General features: G+C 35.8%; 1 long non-coding RNA gene across 2 annotated transcripts in view; it reads left to right on the forward strand.

The window, feature by feature from the left end:
- The window catches only part of LOC148673632 (uncharacterized), a 225,950-nt gene that overhangs the window by 145,942 nt on the left and 54,783 nt on the right, over nucleotides 1-25,225 (forward strand). Inside the window, exon 5 of one of the 2 annotated variants that reach the window (XR_015936074.1) lies at nucleotides 15,136-16,055. The exons of the other annotated variant lie outside the window; for it this stretch is intronic. This is a non-coding gene — a long non-coding RNA (uncharacterized LOC148673632). Of the gene's footprint in view, nucleotides 1-15,135; nucleotides 16,056-25,225 lie in introns of those variants that run through there. 2 annotated transcript variants of the gene reach the window in all.

Here is a 25,225-nt window from a genome sequence, read left to right on the forward strand (position 1 = left end):
TCATCACGTGTCCTGTCCTTCTGAGTCCGGGATTAGGGAGCGTCTGGTCTCGTTACCCCCTTTTATTCCCCCGACCCTCCGCCGGATTCCGCTCTGGCTTTTTACTCTGTTTGTCTGTCTGGATGGAGTACCCCGTCTTGGACATTTGCTACACTCCTGGATTTGCCTCGGACTTCCCCGGACTGTTTGCCTTAGCCACACCTCCCCCGAACACCAGCGCACCGTGGACATGCCCCCCTGTTTGCCTTCCAGCCCCTTGCATGCCTTTTTCCCTGTGTTTTCTTTACTCCCCCCGGATTGTGTTGTCTGCATAGGGTCCTGAAAGACCATTTCGTGACACTCTCCAATCTGCTTCAGCAATCGCCATCAGCTTTCGTCTCTCTTTGAGCCTTTCACTGGGCTCAAGCTCTTGGATTATTAGCAAGACATGGCTTTAATCATCTGCTTGCCACATCATAACACTGAGTAGTCAAATATGATCTTCAAAATAATATATACATGTAAATAAAGCTGCTGCAGTGGAAAGGATTCTTTAAAGTCTTTAATTGTGTGAAAGGTTTTATATTTGAAGTGTATTTGGCTCCCAAGCACTTGTTTTCATGGCAGGCAGGTTTTGATTTGTTGTTCGTCATTAGGTTAAAGTACAACATATATCATCTGTGCCAATTCAACTGAATATTTCTCAAGGAGGAGTCAATATGAGAACACTGTTCACATTGAAAGGAACACCTCTTGTATAAAAGACCTATACATTTCTAGGAATGTCACCTTGTAAATTGATTATTGTTGTAGGCTTTCAGACCAATAGTATTTAAATATTCATGCCTACATAGGACAAACCATTGTCTAGGGGAAGTCCCATTGCCTGTGGTCTTCAGCTTCTAGGAAAATGGGAAAGCCACCAGTCAGGGAAAGCCATATTGTCACAGATTATGCAAAAAAATTTCCTTCTGCATTCTTTAGTATATGTTTGCCACCTCGCCACAACAGGACGTTGTGTAGAATGACATATTTGACTCTGTTCATTCATCTTTGATGAATATGCCCCTGTTTGTGTTTTTTAAGGTTTCATTTCCTCATAAAAGCTAACACAAGTGAAAATTGTTAACATAACAACAAAATAAATAACAATTATTATTGTTTGTTATTATATTATATATTTATATAACATTGTTATTATTAAGAAAGGAGAGACAAAAGGCACCAGAACTTGGTTTCTAGAAAGTGGATTTGTAGTATATCTGAACAGTAAGAAAAAGACACTGAAAGAAATGAGAGACCATTTACAACAGTATTTGCAGAGTTAAGAGCAGAACTCACCCAATGAAAAACAGCAAATGTAAAGATCTGCGACAAATGTGAACCAGGCAATTATAAACCAGCACATCTGACCTCTATTACATATAAAGCAATAGAGATTTTTATTAAAGATAAGCAATAGGATTATCTAAATGGTAACAGCACTCTAAGGGAGAGGCAACTGAGATTTAGAAAAGCCAGATCATGTTAACATAACATGCAATATGTTAAACATATCAGTAATGGATACCAGTAGATATATTAAACAGACATTTATTTTTTATATTTTCAATAAAGTTCCATATACAATTAATTTAATTTTAATTTTAATTAATTTTTCAATTGTGCACTGTAGGTATTCTCTATAATCTGTAATATTTGCTTTTACTCACTCAACTTCTTTTCAGAACCTGCTATATAGTCACTGTAGATAAGGTGATGTAATTGCTAACTAAATTGATAACTTATTCACAAGATTTGAAACCGGGAATGTACTGTACTGCAGCAATTCAAGATACCTTTTCACTTTTCATTATCCAAATTTCATTATCCAAAGCTACTTAGGAGACTGTTAAACAAAGAATCACGACTATATATAATAATGACTGCTCTGCTGTAACAGTTACTGCACATAGAAAAGTACTATTTAAGCAATTGTCAACATTAACATACGTTAATGTGCCGGAAAGAAGATTTATCTCAAGCAAGTTTACAACACAAAAAGGACAGTTCACAGTGGAAGTGTTCCTGATAAAAAAGTAGAAGAAATTCTGAGAAAAACTGTGTACTGTGTGTACAGTATGTTTTGTCCATTTCCTTATTATTCTGACCATATCTGACCATAGATGTAAAACATGAATTCTAATTTAATTTCACCACATTGAAAAGTGAATACACAACAGTGCCATTATACATTGAATATTATGAATTATTCAGTGACAAAGCATCAAATTAAGAAAAGTGCATGCGTGTGATCCCAAACACTCTAATTCATACTGCAATCCAGGATACATAATTGTTAATGTCTGTTGCTTTCATGTCCACCAGAAACCTAATGATTCAGTGTTAGATTTCACTGTAAACAGTGCTAAAGTATTTTTTCCACTTCCGCTTCTGAAAGACGTCAATCTGATTCTTGATATCCATCATTTTTTTAACTGCTTATTCCAATAAGCAGGGTAACAGGGGAGTTGGAGCCTATCCCAGTTGACAATGGATACAAGGCAGGGTACACCCTGGAAGGAATGCCAATCCATCACAAGACCGACACACACAAACACAGACACACACACAATCACACCAGGCCCTCTTTTCCCAGAAGCCAGTTAACCTACTGGTACATCTTTGGATTGTGGGAGGAAACCAGAGCACCCACCCTGGAGGTCTCATGCCAAACAAGGGGAGACTTGTTCATACAACTTCATGCAGATAGCACCCCAGGCCCGGAACTGAAGTCAGTGTCCAAGTGGTGTGAGAATGTAATGTTAACCCCTGCTCCAAGATACCACTGATTCTTGATATAACGATTTTCATTCACTTTAAAGAAAAAAATATTTCATTGGTTTGAACTGACTTGGAATTACAGTATTTCATTTTCTCTGTTGTTGTGTAAGGATCTAACATCACCCTGCCTTTTTATAACCAAATTGTTGTATATTACTGGCTGCCAGCATTTGCTCTGAATGGTTCTGAATTGCTGAGGTTTTCACCACAGACGTGGGTTTAGACTTGGAAATTAGTTCATCCTGGTAGACGCAGTGTCTCAAGGTTTGCTGTAAAAAACTGTATGCTTTTCTTGCCATTTTGGGTGTTATGTGTGTCAGATTTGCGTTATTGTGTGTGTCATGGTGTCACAATGATGATTTATTTTTACTCATGCACTTTCTTGTGTGTTTCCTTTTCCTGTTGCGGATGTTGCAAAAGACAGGGATTCTGCTGTCTACTTGCAGATGTAAGTTGATTCAAACAATCTAAGCATTTTCTCAGCTTGAACCCTGATCTACAGAAACTCTTGTTTGTTGAGAGAGGTGTTTACTGAGAGTTTGGTTCACATCGCTTAAGAAAGCAAAGGAGATCAAAGCCATGTCATTTTCTATCATTATGAAATTCTCTACTCAGTTTTCTCTCATGACTCTCCACTCTTAATCATAGCAAGGCACAGCCAACCTATAACAGGCCTGTAATAATCCAGACAATACATTTTGCCCTACTGTGCAATGTTCGCTGACAAAATAATTTGCCATAAAGGTCATACTCTTGTGTTTACCTACCTTAAGTGTAAGTGACACTTGGCAAAGATTTGAATGTTTTTCTCATTGGTAGCAGACTCTAGGTGGGAGTCATGGCAAGTTTGATTAAAATGTTAGACTGGATCCAATTTTCAGCTCTGTGTTTGAGCTTATTTCTGAGTCTGAGGTTTAAATAAAGAGTTGAATTACACAAACCTACTTTTCCAAAAGACACATCCCTCTTATTGGCAGATGTCAGTTATTATTATTATTAGCAGTTCTTTGAGAACCCATCTTATGATATAGTGTTTGACGTTACAGCTAAGAAAACCTCCATAACCATATTTCTGTACTGTATGTCTCTCACACTGAACAATGGAACAGCATTCATAAAGCCTATTATACTCATTTGCTTCACTTTAATAAACAAATTCTTCAGATAGCAGGATCAGGATGGCAGCATGCTAAAAGTAAAAAAATAAGTATATTATTCATTTTGTGCTATTACCTATATTTAAGTACTTGCAGTTACAGAACAAGTAATAAGTTTATTCCATGGTGAAAAAAGAAGAAAGAAAACACAACATTTGGGCTGTGGAGCTTTGCTGAAACGTTGTGTTTTCTTTCTTCTCTTTTCAGCATGGAACAAACCTATTACTTGTTCCTTTGCAGCCTACGCATGTTGACACAGCTACCCACCTGAACTACTTGCAGTTACTTCCATTATAAAGATTTATTATTTTTGGCAAATATAATATTGCATAAAATAATACTATAATATTACATTAACAATTATTTTAAATACACCCAGCTTGATTTTCACAGATTTGATTTTGAAATCTACAGTGATTTGCAAAAAAACTAGGCAACTTTGACACAAACTGAATGACAAATATACTGTATATATTTTGTGAGGAACGCCATTTTACTCAAAGTCTTCACTAGTGTGAATATATATACAGTACAGTATATGAAGGTCTATAAAAATAAGGACCATATACATAAGATACCTAACTTATAATATGTTAATACCACACATCAGCAGGCTCAAGCAATTGATGCATTGTTATCCAGGACTTCTTATTTTTCCAATATAAAACAAAAATGTCACTAAAATATGCTAGTCTTATTAATCTAATTAAACATTCATAAGAACGAATGTGTAATTTTCTAAATTAGGTGTTGATGGTACTGTAGAGCTATAGGTATCACTACACTTGGACAGTTTACAAGAATGACTACTGTACTTGTAAGAAACCAAGTAAATGCATGTGTCATTCATTTGCATATATTAGATCTGTAAATAAATTCATGTAGAAACAAGTTTTTTTGTCAGTATTTTTTTTGGTTCAGTAGTCTGCTGTTTTTGTGCAGTAATTTACTGATTTAATTTTTTAAATATAGATACTTGCATAAATATCTTTCCCAAGATTAATGAATATGCCAAAAACATCTGAACAAATTACTCACGATTTGCTTTAAGGAAGACCTTAAGAATAGAACTGGATACTGTGCAACCAGCATAAGTCATAAAATAAATAAAAGGGCAGTCCCTTCTCTCAAACTAAGCTTAACACTCAATCAGGAGGTTGGGACAGTCCCATGTAGAACTAGGAGCCTCTTCTGGGCAGTATGAATTTATAAAAGGGTGGGGCCTTATTTTTACTTGTCTATCCAAATTGTCGGAGTGGAATTTTTTTAAATCACAAAATCAGTTTTACAGAAAGAAGCCCTTAGGAGAAATTATGCATTTTATATCTACAAAGGTATAAGATGAACATGTTGCAGTGATATGACACACCTACCGTAGGTGCTAAAAGGCATACTGTACCTGCAGCAGGATGTTGGCTTTTCGATGTTGTGAGTTTTATGTTTATCTAGGTTGTTCAGCTTAGAGTCTCAGTGAGTGTCAAATACAATCTGAACCTGGGATCTGATCACATACTGTACACTAGGGTATACAATATGAGCACGCATCTGGAAACACACATGGGCGTATCCTCTTGCACAGCGAGTTAGAAGCTCATTTTAGCTCATATGGTCCTCTTAAGTGTGCCTGAGACACAAACAGTATTCAGCTTGGAGTATGACAGTATCTGCTAGTTGAATAGTTGACATGTTTGAACATCTTAACACTAGCAGAAGAGATAACATACAGTACATCAATATCATTTCAATGGTTTTAACAAAATTAATTTTGGCTTAATATCCTAAGGAAAATTTGTTGAACACCTGAATATCCCAGACGGAGACTGTTTTCTAGATCCCTTCGAATACGAACTAATTCCTAAATTTATCCAAATATGAAAATATTAAAAGGATAACAAAAAACATGAATAGGGCAAGATTCTAATCAAATCTATATGCAATAAAGTGTGTGCTGAGTGCTGTATTTGTAGTTTAGCACATAGCTTTATATGCATAATTTTACTACCACCTATAAGACTTGGCTGGGCTTTCTTAAAATTCTAAAACCAGTTTATTGGTTACAAATTTAAATTATAAACAATACAATACTAGACAATTATGTATGAGCCAAATCCATTTTTCCCTTTACTTAATTGCTAACAACTCTGTAATTATGCTTCACTTAACCATCCCAATCTAAGGCGAAATGGCATACTATAGGTAAAATATTTGCATGCCATTATTTTTTGGGTCCGATTGGAACTTTTACTTGGAACTCTGATTGGATAACCAAGTAAAAAGCTATGTAGTGGTTATTAACAAAAAAAAGGAATTACAATAGTCCTTTTACTGCACAATGCTACCTGACCAGTGGGTAAGTTTTCCTTTAGAAGTACTTAAAGCATTACTTCTTTAATTAAGCAAATCATCCATCCATCAATTTTCTAACTGCTTTATCCTATCCAGAGTCGCAGGGGAAACAACTCCCTAGACAGAATTCCAGTCCATCTCAAGGCACAAACGGATGCAAACACACACTCACTCACACCAGGGCCTGTTTCACCAGGAAAATGCAGACAATTATGTTTCTGGACTGTGGGAGGAAACTCAATTGAAAACAGGGAGAACATTCAAACTTCATGCAGATAGCACCCCAGGAACTAAACCCAAGGCCTCAATGCTGCAGGAAAGTGATGCTTACCACTGCACCTCTACACTGCCTTATATACGAATCAATAATACCAGTAATGAAACAATAATGGATCCAACGGTTATATAATGACATAAAACCATAAAACTAGACATTAAAATATGATTTTTTTGGCATTGGTAAGAAGCTGCTTGAAAAGTAGCCATAACTAAATTTTTTACCAAAGGTGGGAATCAATCTTTGATCTTGGCCTCAACGGGCAAACAGGAGACCCAGCAGCCTATATATTCAGAAGGTATTCTAAATTAAAATGATTAATTCAGAAAAATCTAAATTATGAAACCAGAATACAGCTATAAAAGTGAAATAAATTATTTCAGGCACTGAAACCTAGTTAAGGGAGCTGGAATGTGGAAATACAGTATGGTGTAACATTCACCTCTTGACTGTAATTTGTATATGTAAACAATGATACTTCACTTGCTCCTCAGAGAGTGGTTTGTATTTTGCAAAATACAATCAGCCTTCTGTTTCTGTCAGAAGATGTATGTTTCCTGCTGATTAAAATGTAAACCATGCAGCTCCTATGACAAAGTACTGTATTCTGCTCCTAAATGTGGTAGTTTATTCTTTCAAGCGATCCCTGTCTCTTTGTAAAGACCATACAATGTTTAGATTTTCATTATACAGGTAAGTATGGATACCTTATGGGAATATGAATATAAACTAATTCTGACTTTTTGGTCAATTCTCAAAAGTAGAACAATCTAAACACATTTTTAGTTCTGCTTTGCAAATAAAGTTAAAGTCAGTTGCTATGGACAGCTATGTTTTACTTAGAGCTCATTAATGTGACATAACTAGCTCTGATCAGTGATAAATAAATACAGTATGTACAGTACTTTATCAAGTATATATACAGTACTATACAAAGGACTGATTTTGGTGCTTTTTGAGTGCTTGTAGTCATTATGAATTATGGAACAAGAAAAGGTAAATTATACACTGAAAAATCAGAAACGGGAAACACAATGTTTTGGCTGTTGAAACATCTTCAGGTGTGCGTTCCAAACCTACAGTACAGAATGCTCAACAATTGAAACATTGCTTTACCTTTCTATTTTGCACTGTTTCAGCTCCCTTCTCTAACACTATGGATTATGACAATGTCCATAATAATTTGCTCTAGCTGTTTCACAACACTATGTTTACATAAACAAATTAATAAAAACAACTCCTCCTGTATCAGTGTACAATTATTTTATATTTGGGATGGACCCAACATCACAGTTTTGAAGTTTTTTGGCTCAGAACTCCACCAGATAAGCGTTTCATCATCACTGCTGGAACTACCTGAAGAGACGTCCTCATGTTCCTGCTACATTTTTGTATTCTATAAGCAATTAATTTGCCATATTATTTTTTGGGATGGAATATTTAATTTGATATACTGTATGGGTTTCAATGTAAAAAAAAAAAACTGAACTAGCTGCTAATTGAAAAGTGTTTGTAAATATGTAGTTTTTCACTAAATGGATTTTACGCATCCCTGGTCTACAGTTACCACTACAAAGGTTACTGTTATAACCTATGCATTTATTTCTATTTCCTCTGTTTACATTTCCTCATATGAAGGAATATGAATTATGGGACAGATTTACTGTGATTGAAGAATTATTCCATAAAATATAAAATTGGCCTTTTTATCTGAAAATGATTATCACCAAATAACCAGGTAGAGAAATAAAAATACAATTGGTGTGTTTTCTTTTACTTGTTTTTGACATTATAGTACAACAAATATTAGCTTTAACAACCTACTGTAGATTCTACAGGGGCCAGATTCCTGTAGGATCCTAAGTTATTATTTATTTAACACTTAACTAAGAGTCCAGGGTAATGGTTATTTCAACCAACTATTTATGAGAATATAAAAATGTTTACAAATGACGCATGCCACTTGGCCTTTGGCAGTTACTAGCTAATTGGCCAGTTGGATCTAATTGGATCTTTTCCAAACTGAAAGAATCCAGGGTAATAGCTTCCACTACATGACTGAATGGCTAGCTGCATACTTCTGTAACCCATTACTTAATAAATTAATTAATAATGTGCTTGATAAACCCACTAATTTAAAATGTGGGTTCATATTACTGTAAATCCAGAAGTCCCTGTGGCTTCTGTTAAATGCCATTAAAAGGGTATCATCGGAACAGTGGGATTTGTGATTTTTGTGGGGCATTCTTTTGTTTGTGTTTCCAATAGTGGAGTACTACAGATTTAAAAAATAAAATGAGGATTAGATCTCATGCAAGCGAGAGCTGGGAAAAGTAGAGAGGTGGAGAGGGAAAGGAGATGCTGAAAATGTCCTATTTGCATGCTGTTGTTTTTAGATAAAAAAGTTTCTCTGATTAAAAGAGAAAAATGGTATTCAAACCAAACCTCTGAATGTTTATATCGTCACACCATTATGACATGAACTTTATTGAGTATGGCAGAAACATGCTAGAAATGTGATGGCCATCCACCTGATTCGACCCCAACCTCTGCAGGAGCTCTATTTAGATGGAAAAAAAGCAGAGTCCAGTCAGAAAAAATAGATATGCATGAAGAGTGCAGTAGCTAATTTATTAAACAAAAAAAAAAATGTGATAAACACTCCAGTAAATCTAAACAGGGAATGCAATAAATAGCTCCAGAACCAGATGTAGAAAAATAAGTACATGTATGTCTCATAGACTTTAAATAGTGATTAGCACGCCTACTGTATGTATTCTGAAAGGACAATAGAGTCCAGTCTTCCAGCCTCTCCATACACTGTCGCCTGTGCAGAGTGAAATTCATGGGGACTGCTATTTTTGTGTGACTACGTTACGGGGGGGGGGGGGGATAATTCCACTAAATGTGTTTTTTAAATTATGTTTTATTTAAACACACAGTCCTGTAGTGTTGTTGTTTTTTTAATTTGCGCTTGGCTCTAGATTTTTAAATTATGTATTCAAAGATTCAGGTACATTATACATGTTTAGCAATTACCATTAAGTAGATTATGAGCATTACGAATGATGTGGTAGGCAGTGTGAAGTACAAGACAGTATGCATAGATTTCTTAATGAGATTATTGCAGTAGGATTTGTAATTTTACTCTAGAAGTCGATCTGGTGTAAAAAATTGTAAGAATATATTGAAAATATAAATGGTAAACAACATATTGTTTAAGATTATCGTAAGTCCAGAACTGCTGAATGCATCCTGATTATACCCATAGTGTAATTATGATTGTTTTGATGCAGTAATCCTCTTTACCTAGGGGGGTACACAGAGCAAAACTCTCCTTCAGTTTGTCATATTTCCCAGTCTCTTCCACATGCATGCACACATACTGTGCACACCACAGAGCAATGTGTATTTCGCAGGAGTCCTGTAGGTAATGGTTTTAATAAGTCGTTGGCATCAGCACATCGCAGAATAAAATCCAGTCAAATCCAATCCAATCGGAACTTGATCATACAGTAGGTTATCCATCTTTTCTCTTCTTTTGCTCCAGCAAAGCTTTATTTCTAGCTATCAGTATGGAATTTGAATAAGCCCCATTCAAATCAGAAACATGAATTTTAGATAAGCATGGGTTGGATTAAATTTAAGGAGATACAACCATAGCTAATGTGACTGACAGTGGCACAACTGAGCCGCGTCTAAAAATGCAAGCATTATTAACCCAGTATGCTCACAAAGCATGAAAATCTTGAGTGTTTTAGGCATGATTGCTTAAAATGTTTGCATATTTTGAAGATTTCAATGCGCTCAACTGAATATAATAAAAGACGAAGAATGGATATTTATTTCCATAAATAAAAGGCATAGCCTTGTGTTTTCTGTTGTATGTTAAAATGGAGAGCCCATTGCAGCAATAGACATCATACAGTACATTTTTTCCCTGTTTGTTTAAAGCAAACCATATTACTTATGTTAATTATTAAAACCATATTTTGTCAATTTGAGGTGTTACTGATTTAGCTTTCAGATTGAGACAAGATGTTCTTTAGTAGCAGGCCAACAAAGGCATTTAATTTGTAAACTGAATATCTCATTTCTGTGCTCCCTATGCTTCTATATGTTGAGAACTTTGATATTTGAAGGACCTGACCCTTCTCAGTAGATCAAATGTTAATTTCATGCTTAGAAACCTAGTGTTTTCATTTAGCTAGTTGTGAGTTTCAGGGAAAGCTGGTTTTCAGGCAGTGAGAAGATACCAAAATAAAAGTCAGTGGTTTACCTAAGGAGTGATGCAGTCTCAGTGGCGATGAACTAATCTAAAAACATTAAAGAGTGAAGATTATCTTTTGTTTAGCTCTTTTTTCATTTCTTCATTTTGTTCATCTCTTAAAATGATTCACATCATGTTACATAAATTATTTATTCAGTACACATGTACAGTATGGTGTTTTTTCATTACATTAAAATGTGGAAACAATAAAACGATGTACAATTCATAAAGCATATCCAGGGAATCACGGGGTTAATAAATTTTCTGCAGTCCTCGTTGCACTTAGCGACTAATAGGCACTATTATTAAAGAATATAAAGAACCTGAAAGAAAGCATGTCAAGTTGTCAGTTCCATTAGACCATTTTTAAGTGCAGAATGTTTTTTCAGTGTTTCTCCTTTATTGCTGCAGCAACTACAGCAAAAAAAAAAGAACAACAGGGAAAGAGGGGGAATACTGATGACTGTCCAGTAGCTTCAGAATGTGATATTTTGTTGTGAGGCATTTTTCCTCCATAAGCTGAAGTCAAGCTGGAAGAATCTCAGAGCAACAAAACCAAAGCTTGTGTGCCCTTCACATTTCTATTGCAAAAGGAGAAAAATGGCACACAGTAAAGCTAAAATATTATATTGTAAGGCACATGACGCGTCTAATGTAATATGTACCATGTTCTTGAATGTAATAATGTTTCCTACGTTTTAAGTGTATTCCTTCACACACAAAGTACTTCATTTTTTCTTAATTTTATTCAATATTACAAGGCAGTCACAGTAAAAACATGATTTTTTATACTTTCTAAGAGAATAACAATGAAATGAAGGGAAAGAAATGAAAAAAAGGGATAGAGACAGTGAAAGAAAAAAACAAATAAAGTCAGCTATATCAGAGTTTGCCATAAAAAGGTATAAATATCATAGTATAATTATATATAATGGCTTAAGAGTATACAGTATATTGAACTCTTCTTTTAACTAATGATTTCAAAGGCTTTTCCCTGCAATTCTTTTAAGCATTCCAGTTAAACTTTTAGGATGAATCTTAAAGTTTCTAATGAGATCAAGGCACTATGGACAATGGAGCTGTGTTCCAACCTGGTTTTTACACTTAGGGCAGTTAGGTGATGTGTCTGTTCTCAATTTGCTGTAGATCTGTGGAGATACATACAGTATGCTCTACACTATGTAGCAAATTGCACTGCAGTTCTTTATACCAGTTACAGATGGAGATTATTGAAGGCTATAGAAAAATAGTTTTCCAAATATCACCATCTATATAATACCTCAGTTCTTAGCTCCAATTTGTCTGTAAAGATTGTAGGGAGTCTGCCTCATGCCTAGAAAAGAAGGTGTAAAACTTGGATGGAAATTTCTTTGCGTTCTTACTCTTTACCAATTTTTTTCCCAATGTGTGCGAGTTGCTGAAAAAATCAAGACCACCATTGTTAGTACCTACAGTACATAATGACTGACCTGGAGATATTTGAAGAAGTCTCTAGTTGGTATATTATATTGTGCTCCGAGATGCTCAAATAATTTTGAATACCCCTCCTTCAAATAGGTCAGAAGTTCTATGTATACTGTACGTGCTGTTTGCCAGTTAATGGGTTTGCCAGTTAATGGGAGCCTGTCTTTCCAGGGGGTAGGTTAGGGTCACCCACCTGTGAAGACGGTATACTGTATAAAGAGAGGGATAATAACTTAAGAATTTAGTTATCTTGATCCATGTTTCCATGTTTAATATCAATGGGTTCTTTTTAGCAAGCGGGGGTAAATTTGTCATCTTCCTGCCTAAGAGGTTTACAATAGAAGCTGGTTTACTGAGTTCAGCCTCCATCTCCACCCAGGTGGAGTCTGGTGGTGCGTGAATCCACTGCTGGTGGATTCTTGGTTGTATTGCCCAGATATAGTATTTCAGATTCAACAGGGCACATCCAGCATAATCCCTGGGTAGCTGCACAGTCTTACATTTCATTTTTAGTTTTCTTCCTGTCCATATGAATGTTCATATTGCTTTATTCGGATCCTTTATGTCAGTTTTAGTCATGGGAGTAAATAGCATAGATAGAGGTTAGAGAAGTCTGGGTAATATTATCATCTTTACTAGGCTAATTCTACCCAATTTTATACAAGTTCGTATTTTCCTTTAAGTGTATCAGAAGAGGTCTTATGCGTATATGAGATTTTGGGAGTCACCTGAAACCCAAGGTAAATGATACCTTTGGGGTTGTGTGGAATAGTTAAGTATGCCGTGGGTTGGTTCTACAGTAGTTTTCCCATGTTTCCCATAGGGACAGACTTCCTTTTATCACATTGTAAATGATGTAAGTACTGTAACATAAAAGATTAGACTTCAAGGTTGCGTTCAATAATTAAGTAATCAAGACAGCTGTGGCCCATTATCTCATTATCAAGTCTAACCTAAATGGTTGTGCAAAACATTCACCCCCACCCCAGCAAGGGAGAAACTGTTGTGAGGTGGAGGGCATTGGCGAAAAATACAATCTTATCAAATAAATCCACTTTCATGTTTATGTTGTCAATTAGCCAACAATATTAATGATTAACACCTAGAATAACAAGACCTCAATAGGTCCCTTATATTTTAAGAATATAAGTCATTGGTCTTTCAACAATGTACTGGGCCTTTAGGCATTGGAGCTTTCAAGGATCCCATGAATAATCCCCTACATGTTTTAAACCTCATTCCGAAGATCTATTTTCCATGCACACATGAGCTCAAGCAGTTGGAGCTCTCCAGGCTCAAGGTGTCTGTGCAAAAAGCATTAATTTAAGATGTATGAGATTTCTAAGCTCTTTTGGTCTCACATTCAAAAACATTTCATGCAAAAGAGTAAGTAGAATTAATGTTTTAATTAAAACTGTGAGAGTTTCTTTCACTTTTTTATTTCTTTACTTTTTCTGGGTACTGGCATTAGGTATTAGACTATAGACTGCTACTCAAAACATTCTAATTCTAGTGTAAGTAAAAACTGGGAAACTTGCTTAATTTTGCTAATTTAAAGAAATTGACAAGCTTCTTTTCATTTTGAACTTTCATATAAATTTTAACCCTACCCCTAAGTAAAGTAGACCCTATTACTTCGATCACTCTTAATTATAGTATTGGTAATAATTTGTATGTCCATATGTTTAGAATGTGAAATCATGAAAAAGCTTTTATTCAGTGATTCCAAAATTATAAAATACAATCAATCTTCTGCCTTAATAGTTATTTTCTGCACTGGTTTGTTGCTCTGAAACACATTCATTGCATTAATTTATAATTGAAGTACTAGCCATTTTCAGCACTACGTAGAGGTATTAGAGAATTACTGAAACCAGATGTTTGAGTTTCTTTTACATTGGCATTTTTGTCAATTTCTGGGTTGTGACATTAGGTATCAGACTATGCACTTCTACATAAAGTACTATCAACATTTTCAAATTGTGTCCATAAAGACATTGAAACTTACATAGTTTGGCTTAGTTAAAAAAATGACAAAATTCTATTCATTTAAACATTGATAGAAATTTTAACCCTAACTACTCTCAATTACAGCATTGATCATAATTTGTACTTTGTAATTCGTTATAAGAACGAAATTTTGCTAATCCAAAATTTGAAGTTCGAAAGTGTCCGATTTTGGCTGAGAACCTTCTGTGAACAGCTGTTTGTTTCTGCGCATGCGCACAGCATTGTGGTTAAGGACGCCGCGAGGCAAAAGCTTTGTGTTTGTTTTGTAGTTGCTGTTCATTATGGGATCTTAACAAAGAGAAAAAGATTCTTTAGCATAATAGTCGAGAACAATATGCACATCATTCTAGACGATTGCTTGTTTGAGTAGAATTACGCTGTTCACTAAGCTTGCTATAGCGGTCTGTATGTTTAGAGTGGAATTTTCCCCATAAGAAATAATCAAATTTTCATTACTGTAGATCTCCCGCCTTCTGAACAGATTTTCAGGAATGAATTAGATTCGGATACTGGGGTATGAACATATCATGAATGTGTTTTTACTTCAAGTAGAATTATGTTTGAATGGAAACAATATATATTCTGTGGTTATGTATTAGGAAAGTCTATAAATGTTTTGATACTTTTAAAAAATCCTTCAGAACACATTTGTTTTCAAATGGAGGTAATTGCTCATCTCTCCATAGAGTGTAATGAGATCTGCGTGCTCTCCTTGCGTAGTTATTGACATCGAAATATCTCTGGAATAAAGTTTGTTAATGAAAACTTTAAAAAGTCTTTTCATGTTTATTTAATTTTTCTTCTTTCAGTTGGATTGCATGATTGGCATGAAACAACCTGAGGTCATTGTTACGCCCCGGCAGGAAGCAGTTAGCATCCAGATGTTGCCCCAGGCACCCAGCACGTTTCAGCTGCTCAAGAATAGTTTGAATGTAGGACTCTGTGACTGGGGTACGCTTTGTTACAGTACAAATAAATATGTTTCACACTGACGGTCTGTAGTAGCTTTAAAACTACAGAACGTGCACTAAGGAAAAATAAGTGTTGACTTATGATAATGTGCAAGAAGAAGCGCAGGAGAAGAGGGCAGAAGACTGAAATTTCAGTCCCATCCCCCAAGCAAAACTGCCCATTTCAAATAACAAACACAGTGGGACATTAAACCCCTACCCTTTGTAACAGACATAATGTTAGTTAAAGAAGTTTGAGTAGGGAGCTGCGTTGCATGTGTTGGCTGCAATGGAACACATGAAAGTTAAATTCATGCTGAAAGGAACAGAAGGGGGACACAACGTTTCTCCTCTATAACTCGTCAGCATACAGAAAGATTCCCCCAGTGCCACGATGTTCTCTATGCCCTTCTTGTGTCTAATTTCCAGGGAGTAATCATGTAACATAAGGGAACAGCGCACATACAGTAATTTTATTAACTACTAGGAAGAAAAAAGGGCAGCAAAAAATGTGTACAAATAAAAAATTAGATTTTAAATTTTATCATTTAAAAATATACATAGTGGCATTAAAATTGGTGTTCAAAACTAAGTGCTGTATACATGTAACAACTCAATTGCGGCATCTTTAAATTTTCTTGCTATTTCCGAAGAACCTCAAGATTGTTGGCCTGGAGGTTCATGAATGTTATTACTTAATATTCGGAAATGTGAATATAATTTACAAATTAATTTTATCATTAAATTAGTTATTTCATTTATTAGAGAATTGATAGTGAATTTTTCCTCACACATGAAGCACATTAAGTCATATCCACAGATATGCCAAAACAATAGCATACACATCAATGATCTGTATACTCTATATGTATATTGTATATACAGAAAGTAATGTATGATGCCATATTGTTTTAAATCCACTAAAGAAAAGTATGTGTGAAATATATTTTCATAATCAATAGTTAAATTGTTTCCTGATTACTTGTTGTTGAAATAAACGATACGTTTACAGCAAGCTATAAAAATAAACTATTATATTATAAAATAAAACATTTCTGTCCAGGAATCAAATCCTTCACTTTTTGAGTAGCAGGCGAGAGTCTAACTGCCATACTAAACTGCCGCTTGAATGCAATGAGCTCCATTTCAGTGTACAGTATGAGCGTTTCGTTGTCCATTACAACTATAAGGACAGCAAAATGTACATACGTAAAATGAACATATCAAAATGTTTCTGAAAAGTGATACTTTTAGCTGCCAGAATTTCTTTAGTTACAAAATTGCGTGTTAATATTCCCTGTCATGTGGGATTGAGGCAGTACTACATTTTTTTCTACAACAATAACAACAGCAAGTACAGTGTTCTTATTACATATTCTTAGAAAAGGTCAAAACATTATACTGTAGCTTAATATGAACTATATAAACTTAATATAGTTTGAACAAGCATGTCAAAACTTTTCCAAAATAACCACTGTAAGTTACCGAGTTAAAGACTTCGATGCATAAAATGTTTATGAAGAAGGTGGAATACTGTTCTGTATGTTTTTGTATTTAGCTACCACTACCATTTACTGTATGTACAAGCTTCTTCATAATAATATTATTATAATAATAAACTACTTTATATATCCAACTGAATATTTTTTTGTTGTAAAATAGCCCTACTTTCTTTTTTTATTTAATATTTAACATACTGTAATACACAATTTTACATTATAAAGTCTAAATACTATACATTTTAAGTTATGTAATCAGAAAAAGATTGTCTCAAGCCCAAATACTTCCACACGCCATGTTAAACATTCACTGCGCCACCTGGCAGTTTTACAAAATATTGCAGTCTGACAACAGAATGTTTAAAAAAAGTGCGGTGCAGTACAGTATGTTGTGTTGAAGCATTTGCACTGTGAATTGCTGCGTAATCTGGCACGCATTCTGAATGGCTGGATCTGTAATAAAGTAAATAAACCCTGCAGATCATGGAAAACATGCAAGCTATGTGGAAAACAGTTAAGAATGAATAGTTCTTGCATTTACTACATTTAAAAAATATTAATAAAAAGACTGGTGCTTAAGTCATATTACAAATAACATTTAGCTTTCTGAGTTAAATTGATTTTTTTCCACAAAGTTCATAGGTAGAACAATGGGGCTTAATTATTTTACTAATTGAGGAGTTGTGAGGATATCAAATTATGTTTTTTCTTTTAATCTGGTCTTATAAAGGATAAATTACTGGTCTAGTTGTAGAATGAGGTCAGTTAACACATGTTGTCTGTCCCTATTGCTTTTATTCTTTTGAGCAGTACAGGAGATAATCTTACCACATAAATGAGCTTTCTTTGCCTTCCATATGGAGATAATTGGGACCGCTGTAGAAAAAAAATCTTGTCAGACAGAAAATTCACAAATTCTTCATACTATCATAAGGAGACTAAATTGCCAAGGTGCTCTGGGCACAGCCTCTTTGGTTAAAGAATCTCCAGAATTAAAGTATTATAGTCTAAAATAACTGTGCTATGGTAAATGCAAAAGTTTGCAGTTCATATTAAGTTATTGTCTATAAAATGGAATGTTTCGTGTGAGTATATATAGTGACCAGAGGAACAAATAAAACACTCCATACCCATAGAATACGAAAAACATCAAGGTTCAGAAATTGCCTGTGAGAAATAATTGTATTACTGACGCAGACTTTGAATGTCATGTGGGGTTTTAAAGATAAGTGATCTAAAACTTGATTTATACAGCACTTAGTCTCCCACTAAAAGTAAGTGGTGGGTGTTCAAATCAGGATGAATGGGAGTAAGGTTATTAGTAAAATGAGTGTCACCCCAATGTGTGGCATAAAGATTAACTAAAATCATAAGAGTGTTAAAGGATTTTCCTCCAACAATATACAGTAACAACTATTCTTATCCAATACATTCAGATGCAACACATGGTAAGTTTCCATGCTCAAATCACAACCCACCCCTGGCCTTGGCAAGAAGTATCTCAGGGTGCTCTGGTTTCCTCCCACAGTTCAAAACATACAGTACTACTAGGTTAATTGGCTTCTAGGTAAAACCGTCCCTAGTGTGAGTGTGTGATTGTCTGTGTTTGTGTGTGTCTGGCCTGCGATGGACTAGTGTCCCATCCAGGGTGAACCCTGCCTTGTGTCCATTGCTTGACAGAATAGACTCTCGTTCCCCCTGTGACTCTGAATTGGAAAAGAGCAAGTAGAAAATGGATGGAGGGATTGATGTCAAAAGCCTTAACATCAACAAGTTCCAAAAATAAATAAAACATAAAAACACCAGACCATTGTATATTACTTCAGGCACAAAAATTCCACATAATGTGTCTCCCACTCCTGGATGCTAACTCCCACATTAGGGCTTGCACTGTATTTTCTTATGTTTCCCTACATTTCATAATTTTGCTATCTGAATTGCTTGAGATCAGCGTGAATTCAAAATGAGACAAAGGGAAGTTCTTAACTAATTTCATCCAGACGTTCTAAATCATAACCTTTCCAATGTATCTCACACATACCTCTTTTTTTCAGTTTGACTAATACAAAATTAGATGCCACGACCATGCTTCTTATGATCAAATAATATAACCAAAAAAGACAGGAGATAACAAAATATTCACCACTGTGCTTTTTTTTTAAAACAAACAACAAAACAACCCCAAAAAGGAAAGAAAAAACTTTTATAGTCAGCAGGTGTTCTATCATTGACATTTCCTTGATATTTCAACATGATTCGCTAATGTTTATATTCTATTGTTTTGAATATTCTATTGTATATACTATAACTATCTATATGTCTGCAGCAAACTGGCCTTCTGAATTTTCTTCAAGATCGCATGCTGAAAATGCTTCCAACTTTTTAAATTTTACTCCATCAACATCACTACCTTTTTTCAGGGTCAAAATGGGAAACACACGTCTGTCCTCATTCATTCTGATTATCTTCCTTAATCACTGCGGTTCACATCCCATTTAATAATATTGCTGATGTACTTCCTCGTTTCTAGTTTCAGAAATTTAAGACTTTAGCTCCAAATGCCAGTTTGGATCCTTGCCCAGTTCTGCCATATTCCTAGCTACTTTTCCTTTGAACTAACTCCATTCAATCAGGAATGTTGATCATTTCATCACGCTTTTTCCATCTTTAGTTAACTTCCCATCTTCTGAAATTTTAAGCATTTCCTTTTTCATATGTTACCGCGCAAAAACTCCCATGATCTGGTTCTCTGCAATGAGGGTTCACCTGAGAAGAATTCAATTTTCTTATAAGTTTATGTATGGAACTGTTTATGTGTTCACATCCCATCCACAAATTATCTTGCTTATCAAAAGTCTTCAATGTCCTGAGTAGCCTATCCAAAACAGCAGATGCCAATTACAAGAGATATTTTATCTGCTTGCACATACAGTACGCAATTATATTGGACTACCATTCATCATTTGTTGATAAAATGTAAGAAATTTATCTTTATTAACTTCCTTGGTTTTCCAAAGTGCTCTGAATTTACAGCCTCTTCAATGTTTTCCAATTCCTCTGTTTGTCCCTGCTTACCTGATATCAATGTTTTATCTTTAGATACCCTAACATTTTGTCTAAAAAAACATAAAACAATACAGTTTAATTTGAGCACCTATATTTGCTATTAAATATGAATACAATTGTACCTTAGTCCTTATGAACTTCTTCTCAATCATAATCATCTCCAACTATGCAATTTTTTTAAGGTACCTTCTCACCTGATCCCCTCAACATTAATGAGAAAGGCCACATTGTGTCTCGTACCTCATACTCTTTTCACCTTCAGGATATTTTGCTTCTTTTTGATTCAGCCCACACAGTGACCTCCCCAGCTCTCATTTCTCCTTGTCCTTTCACTGGGATCAAGCACTTGGATTCCTTAGCCTGTCCAGCAGAAACTGCTTTTTCCATCTTACCACGACATTATAACAGAATTGGTATGGCCTCCTCAGCAGCTTGTCAAGGTAATTCCGGCCACTTAATAAATAAACTTGGTCACTGGTCATCAAAAGCATAACTTGCAGTTCATCCAAATCAGCTCCACACAGCTTTTCATTATAATGGCTTGAATCACTGCATTCTCCCCATGTCTTGCACCTTACTGGTCTTTATGTTTCTGCATGTGTGGTTTTGAGGTCCACTTGTTTACTTTTAGGGGTCTGAGCCTCCTTGTTCTATTGTCAGGGGACTGTCCCTTAACCAAGTGGGTTAAACCAAAATCATTTCACTTGAAATACTCAATACACATTCATAAATCATCTGATTCTTCTGATGTTGTTATTCCTGGTGAAGTAATAGTAAACAAATAGGAAAATGCTGGATTTTTATTTTGTTTCTAGGTGAGATGTTTTCTATCCTTTACAATATCATCACAGAAATGCCCCTAAAAGCTACACTAAAAACATCAAGAAAATCATTAAAGAGAAATATATATATGAAAATAAGCAAATATTTGAATTTAAAAACAAAACAATTTTATGAACACTTTTGAGTTAGATTTTTGGTCATTGAAGTTAACCATATAAACAACACTAACATTTAAACAGCTGGAGATGACTGTACTACCTTGCTGTTGCTAAGGAACATTGTAGTTGCTTAGAGACTTATGCACCTTCCCAAATCTCCTTACCTATTTTAGAGTCAGAAACTCAAACTAGGTAAGTCAGCATTTTACTCAGTATCTGTTCTAGTTCCACTGTGGTCGCATAACTCCATCAATGGTGAAACAAAGGAGCAGTAAACATCTATAAGAAAAACTATTTTACATGCATCACTTATTTAATTAAATGATCAACAATTTGAACTGAATCTGTATGTTCTTACTGGGAATTATAATAATAAGTATCCTTCAGATATCATATCTGATCTGGTGTAATACAGTATATGCCACAATTGTTGAATCACATTTATTTCCTCTAGGTCTGACAAAGTAATGTTCATTTCTCAAAGAAACATTCCATGACATTGTCTTCTATCAGCTCAGAGATTGTCTGGTCCTAAGAATATGATTCCAATATGATACTGAAAGAGAAATTCACCACAAACAATCAACAAACTCTTTAAACTACAAGTAACATTATATGTATTACATATAACCAACTGATCTGCCATCATAATCTTCCATTTTTAGTGTGCATGAATATCTTAGTTTAAAATAAATGTGTGACCTTTTAACAGCTTCAGAGCTTCAGATACAAGCTTGTCATGAAGTAGTTTTAAAAACTTTTATTTACAAGTACATCATTCAAAGCTGAGTACCAGAATGTGAAAATCTACACAAGCAACATAGGATAGGAACATATAGGTAATAATGAGGAAAATAGGTAATAATGCTATTTTTAATCTTTATTGTTTTGCGTAAGAGAGAGTAAGAGGTAACAGGCACTTTTTGGTTGCTACAAAACAACAAGCAAATGAGCTGTAAAATGCAACTTATGGTAAACCAGTGTAAACCAGATTATATAAAAGGTGTTCTAAATCCATTATGATTGCTGCATTGTACTGTACTTCTTACTTGACAAAGCTATTTGGAAGATAATTGTCTTTGAGCACTAGTATCATACTACAATCCCATTAGCTTTTTTCTCAAAAGAACATTCAACAAATTACTGTAGATTTTTTCTAATTAATGCTCAACTGATTTACAAGGACATATAAATCTTAGTTGAGTGGCTTCAGGACCTTTTTTGTATTTAATCACAATTTCTGTTGTGACATGTTGTCATGGCAGTCCCACAAACAATATGACATCTGCTAACCAGCAACCATACAGAGGGTGAGTATTGAATATACCAGAGCTTGCGCAGCTTTTTAAGATGGACATCTGCAGTCAAATATTTACTGAGGATTCTGGCTTCAAGCCTCCAAACCAAACAAAAATTCATTCAATCCTTCAAAAAAAAGTAGCTTTGCATTATTAGAATAATATTATCGAAATAATTATTCTAGCAAAGATTAGCAAAGATTGCTTTATTAGGTCCCATAAGCTTATTAACCCTGACCAAACAGATTTCAGTCATTTCATGAGTGACATTAGAAAAGGAATCTACTGTATATGCAGAATATGTAGTTAAGGGCAGAGCAGATACATTTGGAAAGAAGTGTACAGTATATATTACTCTGGCAGATATTTATGAATTTTATAGTACTCTTACTTACTGTCATTAATTCATTAAACCATTGAAGCTTTCCTGGAAAATCCCTGGTCTGGCCAACATCTGGAGAAGACTACAGAAATGTACCAGAGGAATGTGAAATGAGGGTCTGTAATGAAGGGAAAATTATACAGTATTCTATGCACTCCACTTCATGCACTTTTTTACATATCCCAGCATTTTCACACTGTTAATGCTGATAGAGAATGATTAAGGTAAAAGGCTTTTTCTGCACTAATTTAAGATTCTAAAGCCACCTTTAAGCATATCTGTTTCTCAAATCACATTCATAGAAGTGTGTTATGTTTATAAGGCAATGGAAAACCCAATAATGAATGTCCCTCACAGCTGTAAAAAAGGGAGTTGTTGTAATGGATACTCGTTATTATAGTTTGACTATGAAATTGACCCCTTCAAGACCAATTATCAAACCACATGATCTGAAGATTAGGTATTCAAATTCTGTAGACTTGCCTAATGTTGAAATCATTTACTTTCTATGCAAAAATTCAAAGGTGGAATGCTGAGGGAGAGTCCACATTTGCCTTGAACGTTTAAGATCCCTGCTTGACTTTATCAAATATTTACAAATGTTCTGTTGCTGCCCTGCTGCTCACAGCCATGCTGTAACCTCAAATATCCCTCTTGACAGGGTTTGAGCCAAAACGAATTCCTTTAAAAATATAGGAATTTTATTAATTACATGAAAAACATGCTTCCCTTTTCTTTATCTTTATCTGGTATCATTAATAATTGATGTCTGTGAAAACTATACTTGGTGATCTGGATTGAAGAATAATGAATATTCTGAATATACTGTACATGTATGTACTGTATTTATTGAACGCAAAGAACCTGATTGTCGCGAGAGCTGGTTCTGTCTCCCGTGAAGTATGTTGTTAAATACCTTATGTGGGACGGTATAATCCAGAAGAGTCTGAAGAAGGACATCAGGGGAAGATACAGCAGGGTCCGGACGGGTTGACACACAGGGGGCGCTGACTGTAGTGGTCTAGTGCATGGAGGGAAAGCAGAAGCAACCAAGTTCAGGGAGGTCCAAAAGTTTTGTCAGGGCATAGTTTATATTCCATGAACTGGGAAGACAGTTAAAATCCCCGGGAAGGGGAACCAAGACCAGGAACACAGAGAAATAAAACCTTAACAGGACCAAGTGCTCCGAACCCTGGACTCAGTAGGTCAGGACGCCGGGGTGAAGGCCTATGCCCTCAGACTAGTCCAGGTCTGGTGATAGGCGGGTCTTCAGACGTCTGTCTTCCAGTGCTGAGCCTGGAACAGCGGAGACGCTAGGCTTATAAAGCCAAAACACTAACAAGACACAGCAGGAAATTATGGAGCTGAATCAATAACAGAAACGGGTAGGAGCACCCTCTAGAGGAGGAATATGGAACGTAACACTGATAAATACTGAGTTCAGCATACTGTACAAGTACAGTACAGTAGGCCAAACTGTATACTTATAATAGTGATCTGTTTCTTACCAAATTAACAGAAATACCATATATTTAGCCATTGAAGGATTAAAGGTTAATGAAAGCAGTCGATCGTATATGCTAACAGATATGGCCAACAGCCATATCACCCTGCAACTCACAACTGGCAACCCACTGAAGCTAAGCAGGTGTGAGCCTGGTCAGTACCTGGATGGGAGACCTCCTGGGAAAAACTAAGGTTGCTGCTGGAAGAGGTGTTAGTGGGGCCAGCAGAGGGCGCTCACCCTGCGGCTCATCTGGGTCTTAATGCCCCAGTATGGTGATGGGGACACTGTATTGTAAACAGGCGCCGTCCTTCGGATGAGACGTAAAACTGAGGTCCTGACTCTCTGTGGTCATTAAAAATCCCAGGGTGTTTCTCGAAAAGAGTAGGGGTGTAACCCCTGCATCCTGGCCAAATTTCCCATTGGCCCTTACCAATCATGGCCTCCTAATAATCCCCAGCTATGAATTGGCTTCATTACTCTGTTCTCCTCCCCACTGATAGCTGATGTGTGGTGAGCGTTCTGGCACACTATGGCTGCCGTCGCATCATCCAGGTGGGTGCTGCACATTAGTGGTGGTGGAGGGGAGTCCCCATTACCTGTAAAGCGCTTTGAGTGGAGTGTCCAGAAAAGCACTATATAAGTGTAAGCAATTATTATTATTATATAATTGTGCTCAGCCTTCTGGAACCCAACTATTGGGAATGTAATTCAGAGAGGTAGACAGGGATTTAAGATGAGGAAGGGACTTTCGCAATAGAAACTCACTTTACTGTAATTTATTAAACTTATAAGTAAAGAATTACTTATTGTAATGCCAGCAGCTATATCACCCTCCAACTCACAACTGGCAACCCACTGAAGCTCAGCATGTTTTAGCCTGCTCAGTACCTGGATGGGATACTTCCTGGGAGAGCTAAAGTTGCTGCTTAAAGAGGTGCTAGTGGTGTAAGTAGGGGGCCCCCACCCTGCGGTCTGAGTGGCCTCTAATGCCCAGGTATGGTAACAGGTAACAGGTATGGTAACATAATACTGTAAAATGGCGCTGTCTTATGGATGAGATGTAAAATCGAGGTCCTGACTCTCTGTGGTCATTTAAAATCCCAGGACATTTCTTGAAAAGAGTAGTGGTGTTACCTGGCCAAATTTCTCATTGACCTTTACCATTAATAGCCTCCTAATGATCCCCATCTATGAACTGGCTTTGTCATTCTGCTCTCTGCACATTGGTGGTGGTGGACGGGAATCCCCATTACCTG

Source organism: Lepisosteus platostomus, chromosome 4 (genome assembly GCF_059453375.1).
Source record: "Lepisosteus platostomus isolate fLepPlt1 chromosome 4, fLepPlt1.hap1, whole genome shotgun sequence".
NCBI lineage: Eukaryota > Metazoa > Chordata > Actinopteri > Semionotiformes > Lepisosteidae > Lepisosteus > Lepisosteus platostomus.